The 15,542-nt window shown below is 41.1% G+C and overlaps 1 protein-coding gene across 9 annotated transcripts in view; it reads right to left on the reverse strand.

Annotated features, from left to right (window-relative positions):
• The window catches only part of SNTG1 (syntrophin gamma 1), a 258,438-nt gene that overhangs the window by 191,781 nt on the left and 51,115 nt on the right, over positions 1-15,542 (reverse strand). The window contains exon 1 of one of the 9 annotated variants that reach the window (XM_058175667.1): positions 11,325-11,343. The exons of the other annotated variants lie outside the window; for them this stretch is intronic. The gene's annotated coding sequence lies outside the window, so the exon portion shown is untranslated. Of the gene's footprint in view, positions 1-11,324; positions 11,344-15,542 lie in introns of those variants that run through there. 9 annotated transcript variants of the gene reach the window in all.

A 15,542-nucleotide genomic window follows, 5' to 3' on the forward strand; every position in this document is an offset into this window, starting at 1 on the left:
ATTATATTAATCACATTTAACAACTTTGTTATCCTTAAATTTTAATTAGCCTATACAATCCTCGCCGGTCAAATGCTCTTAATCTTACTAAGACTGTATAAATTTTAGAATCCAATTTCTGAGTCAGGCTGATCAATGGGTAAACAAACTGGAGAGAAAGGGAGATTCGTGGAAACTCATTCAAAATAATGGGCAATGTAATGTACATAATACTAGAAAATTGCTGTGGGTAATTTCCAATTTATCTGCTCTCAGCACATTCTTAGTCAATTCCTATATTCAAATCAGAGCAATCACAAACAACTCTTGGATTGGCTGGGGGGGGGGAGACCTTGTTGTTTATGAAACATCAACAAATGTCAGAACATCTAACCGGCAAAAGGCAGGCAAAAGACATATGACAGACAAGTTGTTGTTGTTGTTATACAGATGGATCATCATTTGGAACACAACACGTCAAATATAACAGTTGTTGAGGACCAAACCATGCAATTTATTGATATTGCTGTATCAGGAGATGCCAGAGTCAAAAGAAAAAGAACTGGAAAAAATCACAAAATATCACACCCTGGCCATCAAAACTACACAGCTATGGATGAAACCTGTAACAGTGATACCCATTGTCATTGAGCCACTTGATACCATGTCCAAGAATTTTACAAAACACATCAAGAAATTGTAGTTTCCTGCAATACCACCAGTGGAACTGCAAAAAACTGCGCTACTCGTAACATCATATATTTTAAGAAGATACTTGGTTGATACCTAGGACACTGGCAGCAACCTGTATCAACCATTTGCAACAGTCAATGGTATTTGTGACACATTGTTAAATGTTCAATTGACTGAGTTTCATGTTTAATGAATAAAAGAGACTATAGTAGTAGTAGTAGTAGTAGTAGTAGTAGTAGTAGTAGTAGTAGTAGTATAGATAGTCCTCTTACAACAGCTTGTTTAGTGACCATTCGAAGTTACAATGGAACTGAAAAAAGTGACTGATGACTGTTTTTCCCAGTTACCACCTTTCCAGCATCTCCAAGATCATGTGATCAAAATTCAGATGTTTGGCAAGTGGTTCATATTTGTGACCATTACTATGTCCCAAAGTCATGTGATCACCTTTTGTGACCTTTTAACAAGCAAAATGAAGGGGGAAGCCAGATTCACTTAACAGCAGTGATGGGATTCAGCCAGTTCGCACCACTTCGGGGGAACCGGTTGTTAACTTTCTGAGCAGTTTGGCAAACCGGTTGTTGGAAAAAATCATTAGGGCAGAGAACTGGTTGTTCAATTAATTGAATCCCACCACTGCTTAACAGCCATGATACTAACAATTGCAGTGATTCACTTAACAACTGAGGCAAGAAAGTGGGGCAAAATTTACAACAGAAATTTTGGGGTCAATTGTGATCGTAAGTTGAGGGCTACCTGTACAGTATAGTATTAGTATACTAATTATATTTCTAAAGTAAACTTTCCAGTGCCACTGGGGACAATATTGTGAGTAATTAGCCTGCACAGTCCCACAGGAAGTTGTCTTTGGTTGCTTTAGTTTTAATCCCTGAATGTATGCAATAAAACAGTAGCTGAATAGTGATAGAAAGCAGAATGCCAGGGGACCCTTATATGCTGCACCATGAAAGAAACAATATGGTGAATGGTATGAGAACTCCAACAAATAGACCCAAGCAACAATGAAGCTTTATGGATATTCCTGTATTTCTTTTATATCACAGAATATTTTAAAATCAAAAATTGGATTTATTTTTTCAACAGCCACAAAATATAGAAAAAGTACAGCAGTATTGCTGGAGGTCAAGATAAGTCAAGGATAGATCAAGTAAGTGCTGCAGTACAAACTGCAGGCTGTTAATATTATCAAGCCCATGGTTCTGTTCATTACCTTTACAAATCTGATATAACACAGTTAGTGAATAGCAAACAAAATAGCAAGTAATTTCTACTACATCAATAAAAATTAGATTTCCAACTGTAATCCATATTGAAAACATGTAAGAAATTAAACTTGTTATTATCATTAGTGTCATGGTTGTTATTGTTTTGGTTTTAGGTTTCTGTCAAATAATCTGACACTGTTCAGCAGAATACATCCAAGTGGGAATTTAGCAGTAAATTAATAACAGAAATAATAAAGAAAAGGATTATTACTCAAATTGGTTTATGTACATCCTCTTTCTAGAGAAATTTATTGGCACAATCACTTGTATCTCTCTTTGTTCAATTCAATTTGAATCCAGATAGTCATTACAAGTGTAATCAGTTTGATAATTACTTTCTGTTTCTTCTCTGCAAATTGTCATGATTTTCTCTATAGATTAGAAAAAATCAGAAGTTGCAAAAAAGAGAAAAGGAGATGCTATTTCAAACCAGCTGTGATATTAAAAGGGCATTTATGATTAATATGCACATTTTTAAAAAAAGAATGGGAAGGGAGAAAGGAGAAGAAGTTAAGGCAAAGGAAATGCAGTCTCTTTAGAAGCCAGTTGTTATAAGCAATGGAGACAGGGAGTCAGGGAAGAGGCAATTTTTAAAAACATCTCCTTAGCTCAGGATTAGATTGATTTTTACTGATTTTTATTTACTGTGAGTTTAGCACTTGTCAACAGCTAGTTGTATTTTGTTAAAAAGGTCATGCATGAAACATCAGACTATTAATTAAAAATTACCTTTAGAAACTGGATTTATATTAAAATATTTGCATTATTATTAATAAAGTAGAATAGAATAGAATAGAATTTTTATTGGCCAAGTGTGATTGGACACACAAGGAATTTGTCTTGGTGCATATGCTCTCAGTGTACATAAAAGAAAAGATACGTTCATCAAGGTATAAATAAAGTATGATGCTAGCTTCCTTTACATATATTATGCATAATGAATAAAATAATGCAACATATCATTTACAATTTATAGAGTGAAGGGGAAAGAGAACTATATATTATCACTACTGGAAAATCAACTTTGACTCTTTTTAAGTCTTACAGGAGTCACAGCATCCAAATTGGGTGTTTTGGAAATTTTATTGCATCTTTCCATGCTGACTTTTTTGTCCAGTTTTTAGAACTGAACTCGGTTTTTAGAATGGAGAAAACTTGGTAACCCTAAATGCAAGATTTATGATAGGAACTGAAACGGGAATGCATCTCTTCTTTTTTTGTTGTTTACTGCCCTCCCTTGCAGACTTCCAGATCAAGAGTGGTTTAGGAAATCTAAATTTTCTTTCAATAAAGGCAAATACTGTAAACAAGCTTAAATCCAGACAAGAAACACTAATAATCAATGGCCAAACTATCCTAGGATCAGAAATAAAACAATCTGAATTCCTGCCATTGAGACATGAAATCTGTAGCCTGGGAATTCTACTTGAAAACCACTGATTATCACATAGTTCATTTTAATATACTAGATGGATCTTTCTCTGTCAAAAGGATACCGGGTTTTATTACGTATGTTTTTCTCACGTCACATTAGATTATTCCCATGCTCTGTTATATGTAGCTGTTTTTGAAAAGAGTTCTGGAACTGCAGCAAAATGCAGCAGCTTGTATACTGAAAATATATTTTGAAATACAGCATACAACTTCATGTTATTTAAGTACAATAACTTTTCATCCCTCCCTGAATATACAATGAAAGTCAGATTAACTGAAACTTCCTCTCCTCCTATCTTTCATTTATTTGCGGGTAATATTTTAACTCATCTTTTCTCTAAGCGCTCAACCTCATAAAAAGAGATTATAGCATTATCGAACCTTGCTTCCAGCAAAATGCAAACCATGATTTCTTCCCAATTAGGGAACATAGAGTCTAACCCACACTATAAATGGCTGATTTAAACCTTGCTATAAAGAATGGACTAAAGTCCTTCTAGCTGTGCATTATTAATGTTGCTTTATGTGTCAGCAATTACCCCCAAATGGAAGCACATAACGTTTTTCAGCAACTAAGGCTTTAAAGATACAGATTTTAAAGCTGCACCATACAAATTTAAATTTAGGAATTTCCATATAGTATTTCTGTTGTTTAGGTTCATCTACTGAAAATCAGAATCCTGCATAGACAGAGAAGTGCGAGTTGTACTAGTTAGTTTAGAAAAAACTAAGGAGTAAGGCACATTATTGCTGATGGACACTGTATAACTGAGAAGAACAAAGAGGCCAAAAAGCAGACAATATGTACTTCATCGCCAATAGAAATTGTGGCTTGGTGTGTGTCATCCTGCTAGGCCATAGAATATCTTTAAGATAATAGTTAGCCCAGTCACCTCATAGTCCTTATGCAAAACCTTTTCACAGGCCAGAAAGCCACAGCCTGATTGAATCTGAGTGAAACAGATTGGTTCCAGGTTTACAAAGGAAAGGGAGAAGGATGTGTGCATTCCTTGCTTAGTTAACCTAGTTCAGGGTCTCCAACCTTGGCAACTTTAAGCTCGGTGGACTTTAACTCAGTTAGTTAACTTTAACTCAGCTTTGCTGGCTGGGGGATTCTGGGAGTTGAAGTCCACCAGGCTTAAAGTTGCCAAGGTTGGAGACCCCTGACCTAGTTGATGAATGTAGGGCAGTACATGAAGCAAACATGTTAAAAAGTTATCATATTTATGTAGTTACTTACCAAGCTGAATTATATAAAAGTAACTAAAATATCTTTACAATTCCCAACTCAGGGCACAACTTTTGAGCACCTCTAATGTTTGGAAATTGAAAGTTGAAAAATTTGACATGCCCTAAAGGGGATGCCTCTGTAAGTCCATGTAACTCTACTGCTTTGTGTCTTTCACTGGTTACCACTTATAGGTAGTCCTTAACTTATGACCATGATTGGGACTGGAACTTCAGTCACTAAGTGATCTGGTTGAAACATCATGTGATTGCAGTGCTTAGTGACTCAGCTGTGCTTGTTAGGATAGGTCAGGTGCCATTATTAAACAAGGATCTCACACTTCTCTTAGCCTGCCATGCTCAACTTTGCTTCAACGCTCCTCACCCATCTATTTTCCTCCCATCCCTGCCCTTTTAAGTGACCTGCAAACTGCTCCAAACTCCTGTTGTGCACAAAAACAGCCATGCACTGACCCCTAGTGCACACCACTGATCTTTGCCATTTCTTTCCTCCTGCTGAGGACTCAGCACCAGCAGCCGTGTTGGCCATCTTTGTGGGCACAGGGTATCTAAGAAGCCAGGTTTCTCTTGCATGGCATCTGGGGCCAGTGGCCTTTCAGGACCCTTAATGGTGGCTGTTAAGTTCCTGAACTCCAACATTGCCAGCCACGGTAACAGAGAGCCCCCTCCTCAGTCAAGGCATAAAACTACAGCCACACCCCACTCTCCTAGCACTGCCTCAACCATACATGCCATTTTTTTATTTTTTTATTTTTTTATTGATTGATTGATTGATTGATTGATTGATTGATTGATTTCATCAATTTCTATAGCCACCCAACCCAACCAAGTAACTCTAGGATTCCTTCGTTCTTCTAGTCGGTATTTGCAAAGAAAAGACTGAGCTTTCACTAGAGAGAACAAGGAAAAATGCAAGATCTAAAAGCGGATGTGGTAATGATGCAGGAATTTCACATTTGGCTAATAAGCTGTTTCCCTCTTTGTAAGACCCAACTGAAGCTCTTTATCCATATGCCTCTCTCTGATTGGCTGAAGAGCCGTGATGGTGCAGTGGTTAGAATGCAGTATTGCAAGCTCTAGTTCGAATCTCACCAGCTCAAGATTGACTCAGCATTCCATCCTTCGGGGTCGGTAAAATGAGGACCCAGATTGTTGGGGGCAAAAATGCCGACTCTGTAAACCGCTTAGTGGCATGCAGCCTCCCCAGCAACCTGTCCACGTCCTCGGGAGCCACAGAATCAAACTCATCCCAAACAACATCAACAAGACGAGCCTCAGTCATCTCATCCGGATCATCGCAATCTTGGTCCAAGCTATCCCGAAGCTGAGCGATTTTATCGTATAGATAACCGCTAAACTCCTCGGCACGTCCCTGCAAGGGGTCATCCCGTCCCCCCTGGTGAAGGAGGGAACGGGTCACCCGAAACAGGGCGGCCGGGCGGTTATCTGCCGATGCAATGAGGGAGGAGGCGTACAAATGCCTCGCCACCCTCAGTGCCACTAGGTAGGTCTGTGATACAGTGATCTCCTTCGGCTCTAGGCCTTCGTTTATAATAACCGCTACTCCCCCACCCCTACCCTGGGCCCTCAGCCGATGAAATGCATGGAAACCCGGTGGGCACATTTCCACCAGGGGAACCCCCCCTTCTGTGCCCAACCAGGTCTCCAAAATGCCCATCAGGTCCATGCCCCCCTCCCAAATAAGGTCACAAATGAGGGTGGCTTTATTAACCACAGACCTGGCATTGCATAACATCAGCCGGAGGTCCAGACTCAGGATTTACAAGGTAACATCCAGTTCAACCACCTGGACCACAGACAAGATTCAAGGAGGGAGAGGCAGCTACCGTTGCCACCGATGGACGTCGTCCGCCGCCGTCACAGCCGCCACCGTAAAAGGTGCTACCGCCGCCGCCATCGATACCATCATCGTGGCAGCCAGCACTGCACAACACCTCCAGAGGGATTTCAAACGGAGCATAAAGGGCCATGGGGGGAAAGACGACGTTATTGTTGCCGCCGTCGTCGCACCACCTCCATCACAAAAAGCGACCGGAGGGGCCGGCCACCCCCCCATGTGCCAACCGGCTCTGAAGACTCCACAGGGGGGAAGATGTCCCTGCCCCCTCCACCGCCGCCGCCGTCACCGCCGTTAAAATACCGTCACCGCCGCCAGAATACGGCCGACATGGCGACCACCACCCCAGTCAAGTCCGTGGGGCCAGTGTCTATGCCCTGGCCTCACCCCAACTAACTGTGCTCTTTCCCGGGGGCAGAAACCCCCTCTTCGGGTGCTGCCGCCGCCGCCAAAAAAATGGCCGAAACGCCGGCCGCCACCCCAATCAGGCTAGCGGAGCTGGCATCCGCGTTCCCGTCTCGTCCCAACCGGCCAAACTCCTCCTGGGGGCAAGAAACCCCTCGTCGGCCTGGCACAATGTTCTACCAACTGGGAAGGGGGGCAAAGTTGTCAAAAAGCCCCCCTCCTACCAGAGACTGGCTGGGGAAATTCGCCATCCCCCCGCTGACTCTAGCCAGATGCCATCTTGCGCATGCGTGTATCCCATCTAGGTTGGATTGAGCAGAGAGCTTGTGGGTAGGTTCTGTCAGTGCTGGGCTTTCCTCCACCTCTCACTAAAGCCCTAAGGTCTATTTTCTAGGAGTACCTGCAAAACAAGTTGCAGATTACGTGTTGCACCTTCTGGAATCCCATGCCCCTCATCTTCCTCTAGTTCTGCCACCCTCCAAACAGACCTAATACACAGCTTCCAATTTACCCAAGGTACTGCCACTGGCTCTCCATGACCTACCACATATATCTCATGGCTATAGCCTTGTACAATGCCTGGATCCCATGCAACCAGCAGGAGGAAGGAGATAGCAAAGGTGAGCTGTAACCAGTAGGAGGTGGCAGCAAAAATACATCATGGAATGCAGGACAATCAAAAGGGCAGAGATGGGGGGAAGATAGAGGGTGGGAGGAATTGAAGTACTGAAGTTGTAAGTGCAGATGGGTCCAAATTTTCATCAAGTGAATGGGCCGGTGAATAGTGCAGGCTGGTAATGCCTGTTATTAAGAACACAAAGCCTGTTATTAAGAACACAAAGCCTGCAATTACTGCAGGTTCGAGCCCGGCCCAAGGTTGACTCAGCCTTCCATCCTTTATAAGGTAGGTAAAATGAGGACCCAGATTGTTGGGGGGGCAATAAGTTGACTTTGTAAAAATATACAAATAGAATGAGACTATTGCCTTATACACTGTAAGCCGCCCTGAGTCTTCGGAGAAGGGCGGGGTATAAATGTAAACAAAACAAAAAAAAGTTACCAAGCGGTTGTTCCAAGGCTGTAATTTCAGGCACTGATTATAAGTCCCTGAAGTTCATTTAACACCACCATAACTTTGAAAAGTCACCAAACAAACAGTCATAAGTCAAGGACTTCCTTTATAAAGCCCTTCATGGCATAGAGGCATGGGTTATTTGATGGACCATATATCTGCCTTGGTTTCTATTCTGCCATCTACAAGTCCAGATGTTTCCAATTTTCTTTTTATTGCTTTTCTGCTTTTTAATGGTAAGCCACCCATTCGTCTCGTAATTCTGGAGTTCGCTAGTGGCTGAATTTGAAGAATATGAGCATGGTTATAAAACTGGGGGAATAAATATCAAACTGGAGGAATAAATATCAATAACCTGAGCTATATTGATGACACTACTCTGACAGCTAAAGATGCAAATGATCTGCAAGCTGAAAAATCAAACAGCATAGTAAAAAAAAATAGGGCTATAGTTAAACGTAAAGAAAACTAATCTAATGACATTCAGCCTTAGAACTGACACTGACATTATTAAAGTGGTGGATAATTTCTGTTTTTTATTACTATTAGCATAAAGAGTCCAGAAGTCAGGAAACATATTGCAGACTACTATAATACAAATGAAAGCCTTGGAAAAGATATTCAGGATTAGCTATACCTACGAAGATCAGAATCATCCAAGTTTTCTTTGTGACCTCTATGGAAATGAAAATTGGACTGTGAAGAAGCAGGACCATAAGAGTTTTAAGTCTTTTAGTTATCAGGGATAACCAAAAAAAAAGGGTCATATGGCAAATTAATCCAGAGTTATTACTAGAGACACAATGACCAGGATCAAATTATCATATTTTGGGCCATTATATGGCCCACATTATTTGAAAACCTTAAGAATTCTCTTAAAACTCCATAATGCTGGAAAAGATCAAAGGAAAGAACAGCAAAAAATAACTAGAAGTAAATAAATGAAATGCTAATAAAAAATTTAAAATGTGAATAAGTGCTTTCTCTTAACTAAAACTGTCTGTTGTCTAATACTGTTTTGCACACTGATCTGCTTGATTGTTCTTGATTTAAATAGATGTGCCTATATGTAACAATGCATCATGCTTAGTATTAAATATAAATAAGAGACTTAGCCTTTGATACTAGATCAACCAATACAAGAAGTTGCTTATGGAACTAGATCTTACTACTTTCTGATTCTATGATATGTCATTTCTGCAGCCGTTTTTCACTAAAATAAACATGTTTATTTGCACTAAAATAAGCAAACATGATGACCTAATCATGTGACTCGCAGCTACCCCATTTTTCAAAAATATAATTCTCATATGATCAGCAAGGACTTTTAAAAAAGTAGTGAAACATGTAGAGAGAGAGACAATTATCCTTTTGATAATGAAACCAACAGAGGCCCAAGGCACTTTACATAATTTCTTGGAATTAACATAATAAAAAAATCTTGGGGGTTGGAAAAACAATCTGTCCTGCCTTCCATTTCCACATATAGTACCAGAAGGCTAATAGTGTTGAATCATAAATTAACCTTAAATCTGAATTTAGAGTTACAAGGAATCTCAATCAAAGAAATATCTGTAAAAGTAGTTATGATTAAAACCCCATAATCTTGGTTTATGTCCTAATTCAGATATTATGTAAAGAATTATCATACTATGGCTTAAAATGTGCTACAGATCAAATTAACATTTACTCCAGCATAATATGAGAATTGTCTTCACTGACATGTATGGGATCATCAATTTGTGATAGTTGTTCTAAAATACTGCAATCATAAGCAATGAAAAAACACATATAATCTCACCTTAACTAATCAGTTTTCAATGGCAACAGATATAACAGATCTCTGTTGTCACTGTTGTTGCTGAAAAAATGAAATTAGTGCACTTAATGTAACATTGCTACAACACATTTATTCACACTTCTCCTACTCTTTGCTAATTGCTAGGCCCCAGATAACTTGTAATTTATTCAACAGGAAAGCAGAGCCCCAATCTGGCTCTGCTTCTTCTATCTGTTGGGTTCACCTCCTTAATCAGGTATGACTTCCTAGTTCGGCCTTCTGACTTCCGACTTATTTGAATTTATTGTCCCCTTTCCGCTAAAAATCCTGTTTTGTAACTCAGTCAATATGTTAACCTTCAAACAACCATCACTCTTTTTCTTAATCACCTCTGCAAATATCTTCCATGGCTGCATGCTGAAGAGTCAGGCCACTCATGAAAATAGGCCTTTAGGATTCTTCATGCCGAGCTTCTGCTCTTTCCACACTGAAATCTTGATGCATTTCTGAAGCAGGAAAAGCTCCAGCTACATTAAGATTGCAAGACAGGGTACTAAATCTCATCTGTATCTTAGACAGGAAAATTAACATCTCTTGATCTTGAGTCCTTGATGGTGACTGCAGTATATCTGCCAAAATCAGCCTTCCGCTGCATTGAGATAACGTAGGAAGGCTACAGGTTCCTCAACCACTTAGATCTTCATCTTGGTCCTGGAGCCATGCCATCATTTGTGTGAAACATAGATTGCTTCTCCTTCACAAAGACTGATGGGCTTATCCAAGAAGATTCTTAGCTGAATAATTCTAGAATATCTAAAATGGTATTCACAATTCACTGATAATGAGTATTCAAAGTCTAATCTTGAAAATAAATCAAACATTTATTGATTTATAATATACTTCTGAGCTGTTTGCTTACAGATGAATCAAGAGATTTGATAGCTCATCACCCTATATTAATAACCTAAATGGTTTTTTCATGAAGATCCATTCCATTTATAGTGCTACATGAAGGTATAATTCTGGATGCCTGAATCTAGACATATATCCTACTGCTTTCAGCAAGAATTACTTCAAAATAAACCTTAATACATTTGCATTAAAAATAAGTGATATAAGATTACATAATTTAAATTAAATGATAGATGATACTAATAACAGCATTAACATGACAGTTTGATCAAGTGGATCTAGGGTAGAAACCATGAGATGTTGAGTTCTAGTCCCATTTCAGGCATGAAAGGCAGACATTCTCTCTCAGCCCAATCCACCTCACAAAGCTGTTATTGTGGGGAAAATAGGAAGAGGTATATTCACTGCCTGCCTTAAGTTGGGTGACATCTATAAATAAAATATTTCTGGAAATTCCAATTCCCACCCCCTGATTGTTTTCCAAGAGATAAAGAAGGACAATAATGCTGGATATTTTATTACTTTACAAATTATATTATGCATAGTTTCATTTCTTACAAAAGTAGATTTGGTGTATACAATTAAAAAAACAGTTTATTTAGACAATAGTCATATATTTACTACTTAAATGTATGTTTATGTTTTTAAAAAACTTACAAATCTTTGAGCTTTAAGAAATACTGCATTTCTTCAAGAAAAGTAGGGAGGCAGAGTTAATCATGTAAACTGAAGAAAATATCAACAGATTTGTGAGAGTTAAGCCAAGAGTTGGAGGTTCAGAGAAAAGAAATGCCAGTTGTATGAATAATCAACAGCCTTTCTGTCACAAGGCCATGAAGTATGAAGAACAAATAATACAGTAGGCTACAACTGCCCTGAAATATACAAAGAAATGTGCATTCTCACTTTGATCAATAGCAACCAGCAGTTTTAAATGGTGTAATCCTGTTAGGCAATTGATATACTTATCTAGCCATTGCATGGCCTGCCAGATCATGTGGGAGTGTTTCTGGCCATGTTTAGGCTGAGCATCTGAACTATTTCAAGTCATCTTTTTGTGAATTTCTGTGGTTTGGCATGATAACTTTAAAAACTGTAGTAAACTACAATAATTGACATTATTGTGCTCAGTAGTTTCAGGAGGCAAGAAGGCTTTTTTATGTTTTCAGTAAAACAAAAACAGAAAAAACAGTTACACACAAAGAAACCATACCCTCAGAGGAATGTTTTCCCCCATTTATGCCAGTCTTCACATACAGCATCTAAATAATACAAGCATTATTACTCTGAATATTCATTATTCTTCAAGATGATGACATTACAAAGACTATCCTAGTTCTTCTTGACATTTCCATATACTCTGCATGTATATTTTGAGCCATGATCAGGAATCAAATGTCTTAGTTATGGTATTAAAACTGAATTTTTAAAAAATATGACATGTTCATTTAATTATCCTGACATCAAAACATTGAAGAAAAACAATGCATTATTTTCACTTCATTATTTTTTTTTCATGGCAGCAAGCTTTACAAAAAAAAAATATCTGCCTTTCTTTCACTAAGGAATTTAAAATGAAATTATAATTAAGCTACAAATTAAATTTTTACAAATTAATTTTATATTAATTATAGACATCTGATATAATTAATCTGTCAAAACAATTGTCAACCCGGATACCTGCTTTTAAATTACACAAACTACTACACACTATTCAATAGTGTTAACCATTTTATATTTAACATACAAATACATCGGAATGGTTTATACAAATCTTCTAAAAAAAATCTACATGGATCTTCCAAAATTCTATTATTTCTGTGTAAGTTTATATATTTGTACATGTGTGTACACATACACGCATTTTTAATTTTCAAAATACAGCTAAATAATTAGTTGAATTTCAGTATCAATCAACTTACGAGTGCTGAAAAAACGTTTACTTTCTTAATTGTTCATTTATTTTACAATGTAAGATCATTCAATATTAATTACCTTCAACTACCACAATAAATATAGATTTAAATGAGGTTGAAATTAAAACTCAAAAAGGAATGTATTTGCTAACTCAGGTAACCCAGAGATTGGTTTCATCAATTTCTAAATCAGTGCCACAGTGGCATTATGACATAGGCAAACTTCAGCTAGCCCAGAAATTAATTCTACTCACATTTTTATGCTTGGCATTATTGATTTTAATTATTTTCATTGATATTTTACCATTGTTTAATTTAATTTGGTTCATATCTATCCTGGATAGATTTATGAAAATGAAGTACAGATGGAATCAATAAATTATTATAGATATTGCATTTTTGGAAATTCTCCAGACAGATAAGCTTTAACCTTTTAACTGGATATATACAGTGTACATGGATCATTGGTATGTGATGTTGAATTTGTCAAAGTTTATGCTATATCACATTCTGGCTCTTATAAAGGAAATTTTAATTATGAAAATTAAAAAAACACACACATTCATTTCTTAATTTGAGGGTGATCTTTTTTTTAATGCAGTATGCTTCCTAGATGATTTCAGGTCACCTATTACAGACCCACCCCTTAAATGTCACAGGAAAAACTCTTGATTGAAAAATTCTTTTCTAATTAATTATATTCAATCTCTGATAGTTAATATTTAAATAAATGTTATTATATTTTGACATGCATCCATTGCATTCTAAAATCATAGTGTGCTCTTAGAAATTAATAACATTTCACCTAAACTATGTAAACTTTTCTGATTTTTGTATTTTTCTATAGCTCTATTAAAACCTATCCCTCATTTCCAGCTTTGTTGCCAGTTGACTATTGCATATGTAATTCATAGTATTGTAAAAATTATTTCAACAATCAATTTCCACAGATCTTAAAATTGTCAAGGTTGAGAAATACTGTTGTGCTTTAGACAAGGATACTACATATAAATATTCACCAACCGCTTGATTCCTCCACACTGAAAACTGCTAATTGCTAGTTTTATCAAATGTGTTGCCAAAACTGGTGAAATAAAGTCTTGTGAGGTAAAATATGAATGATCTAAAGCAGTGATGGTGAACTTATAGCACACATGCTGGAAGTGGAACACAGAACCATCTCTCCAGGCACACGAGCCATTGCCCGTTGCTCTTCTGGCGCGCTGGCCAGCTGGTCTTCGCATGCTTGGGAGTGCCAGAAACCGGAAAATCAAGTGGCCGGTGCACATGCATGCGCTGGGTGCCTGCTCTTCCAGTTTCTGGCATACACATGTGCACCGGCCAGGTCTTCCAGTTTCTGGTGCGCATGCACACACAAAGACCAGCTGGCTGGTGCACATGCACATGCCAGAAACTGAAAGATCATTTTCCCAGCATGCACATGGGAACCAGGCGGCTGCTCTTCCAGTTTCCAGCGCACTCCCATTTCGGCACTCAGTGCCAAAAAGGTTCACCAACACTGATCTAAAGTGAATAATAAAATGTATAGACAACCTTAGCCCTAACCCTAACCCTCTTTATATAACAAGGAAAGAATCTACCAAATATAACTGTGGAGAACAGTTATAGGTTTTGTGTTCATATAATACAGGGGTGTCCAAACTACGGCCCGCGGGCCAACTGCGGCCCGCGGGTCAGTTTTTATTGGCCCGCAGCAAATTCTCGGTGGACAGTGGGGTGCGGCCCCCGTCCTGGCCCCCAAGGAAGCTGCCGCTCGCCCGGTTGCAGATGCGGGGAGGCTCCGCTGAGGCTACCTCCGCCCACCCGGGGCTGCGGGCTGGCCATTCCACCACTGGGCTGTAGGGGGCACCCGGGACGCCCACGGCTCCAGCCCGGCCCACCAGACAGAGGAGGCGGCGGGCGGGCGGCAGAGCTTCCGGCGCTGCTCCGGGCGCCCTCGGCTCGCGGCGCCGCGCAGGTAGGCTCTCCGGGCGGGTCGGCAGAGCAGGGCTGGACGGGCAGGGGAGCGGAGCGGAGGAGGATGGGAGGGTTGAGCTGCTGAGTGGGCCCCGCTGCCGGGGCTGCCGAGGGTCCCGGCGGGAACGGGACGCTTCTGCTCCCCGGAGAACCTCTGGGTGGGGCATACCAGGCATTCCCACCAACTGAGCTGCATCGCTGGGGGGGGGGAGGCGGTGGCTGAGAGGGACAACCCGCCGCCCCCACCCAGAGGTTCTCCGGGAGCAGAAGCGCCCTGCCTCGGGACCTCGGCAGCCCGGCAGCGGGGCCCACTCAGCAGCTCAACCTCCCATCCTCCTCCGCCCGCCTCCCCGCCCGTCCAGCCCTGCTCTGCCGACCCGCTCGGAGAGCCTACCTGCGCGGCGCCGCAAGCCAAGGGCGCCCGGAGCAGCGCCGGAAGCTCTGCCGCCCGCCCGCCTCCTCCTCTGTCTGGTGGGCGGCGAAGGCGGGTTGTCCCTCTCCAGCCACCGCCTCCCCCCCTCCCCCAGCGATGCAGCTCAGTTGGTGGGAATGCCTGGTAAGGGGGGGGGGCAGCCCAGTTGGGGTCTTGTCGGGGAAGCTGAGTGACCAAGGAGGCTCTGGGAGAGAGCCGAAGAGACCTACCCCACCCCACCCCGCCCCAGCTGGGGAAGATGGCAACGCCGCCGCCGCCCGTTGCAGATGCGGGAGGCTCGCTGAGGCGACCCCGCCCACCCGGGCTGCGGGCCGCCATTCCGCCACTGGGCTGTAGGGACGCCTGACGCCACGGCTCCAGCCCGCCCACCAGACAGAGGAGGAGGCGGGCGGGCGGCAGAGCTTCGGCGCTGCTCCGGGCGCCCTCGGCTCGCGGCGCGCGCAGGTAGGCTCTCCGGGCGGGTCGGCAGAGCAGGGCTGGACGGGCGGGGAGCGGAGCGGAGGAGGATGGGAGGGTGAGCTGCTGAGTGGGCCCCGCTGCCGGGCTGCC

The sequence above is a fragment of the Ahaetulla prasina genome, chromosome 3 (assembly GCF_028640845.1).
Source record: "Ahaetulla prasina isolate Xishuangbanna chromosome 3, ASM2864084v1, whole genome shotgun sequence".
Taxonomy (NCBI): Eukaryota; Metazoa; Chordata; class Lepidosauria; order Squamata; family Colubridae; genus Ahaetulla; species Ahaetulla prasina.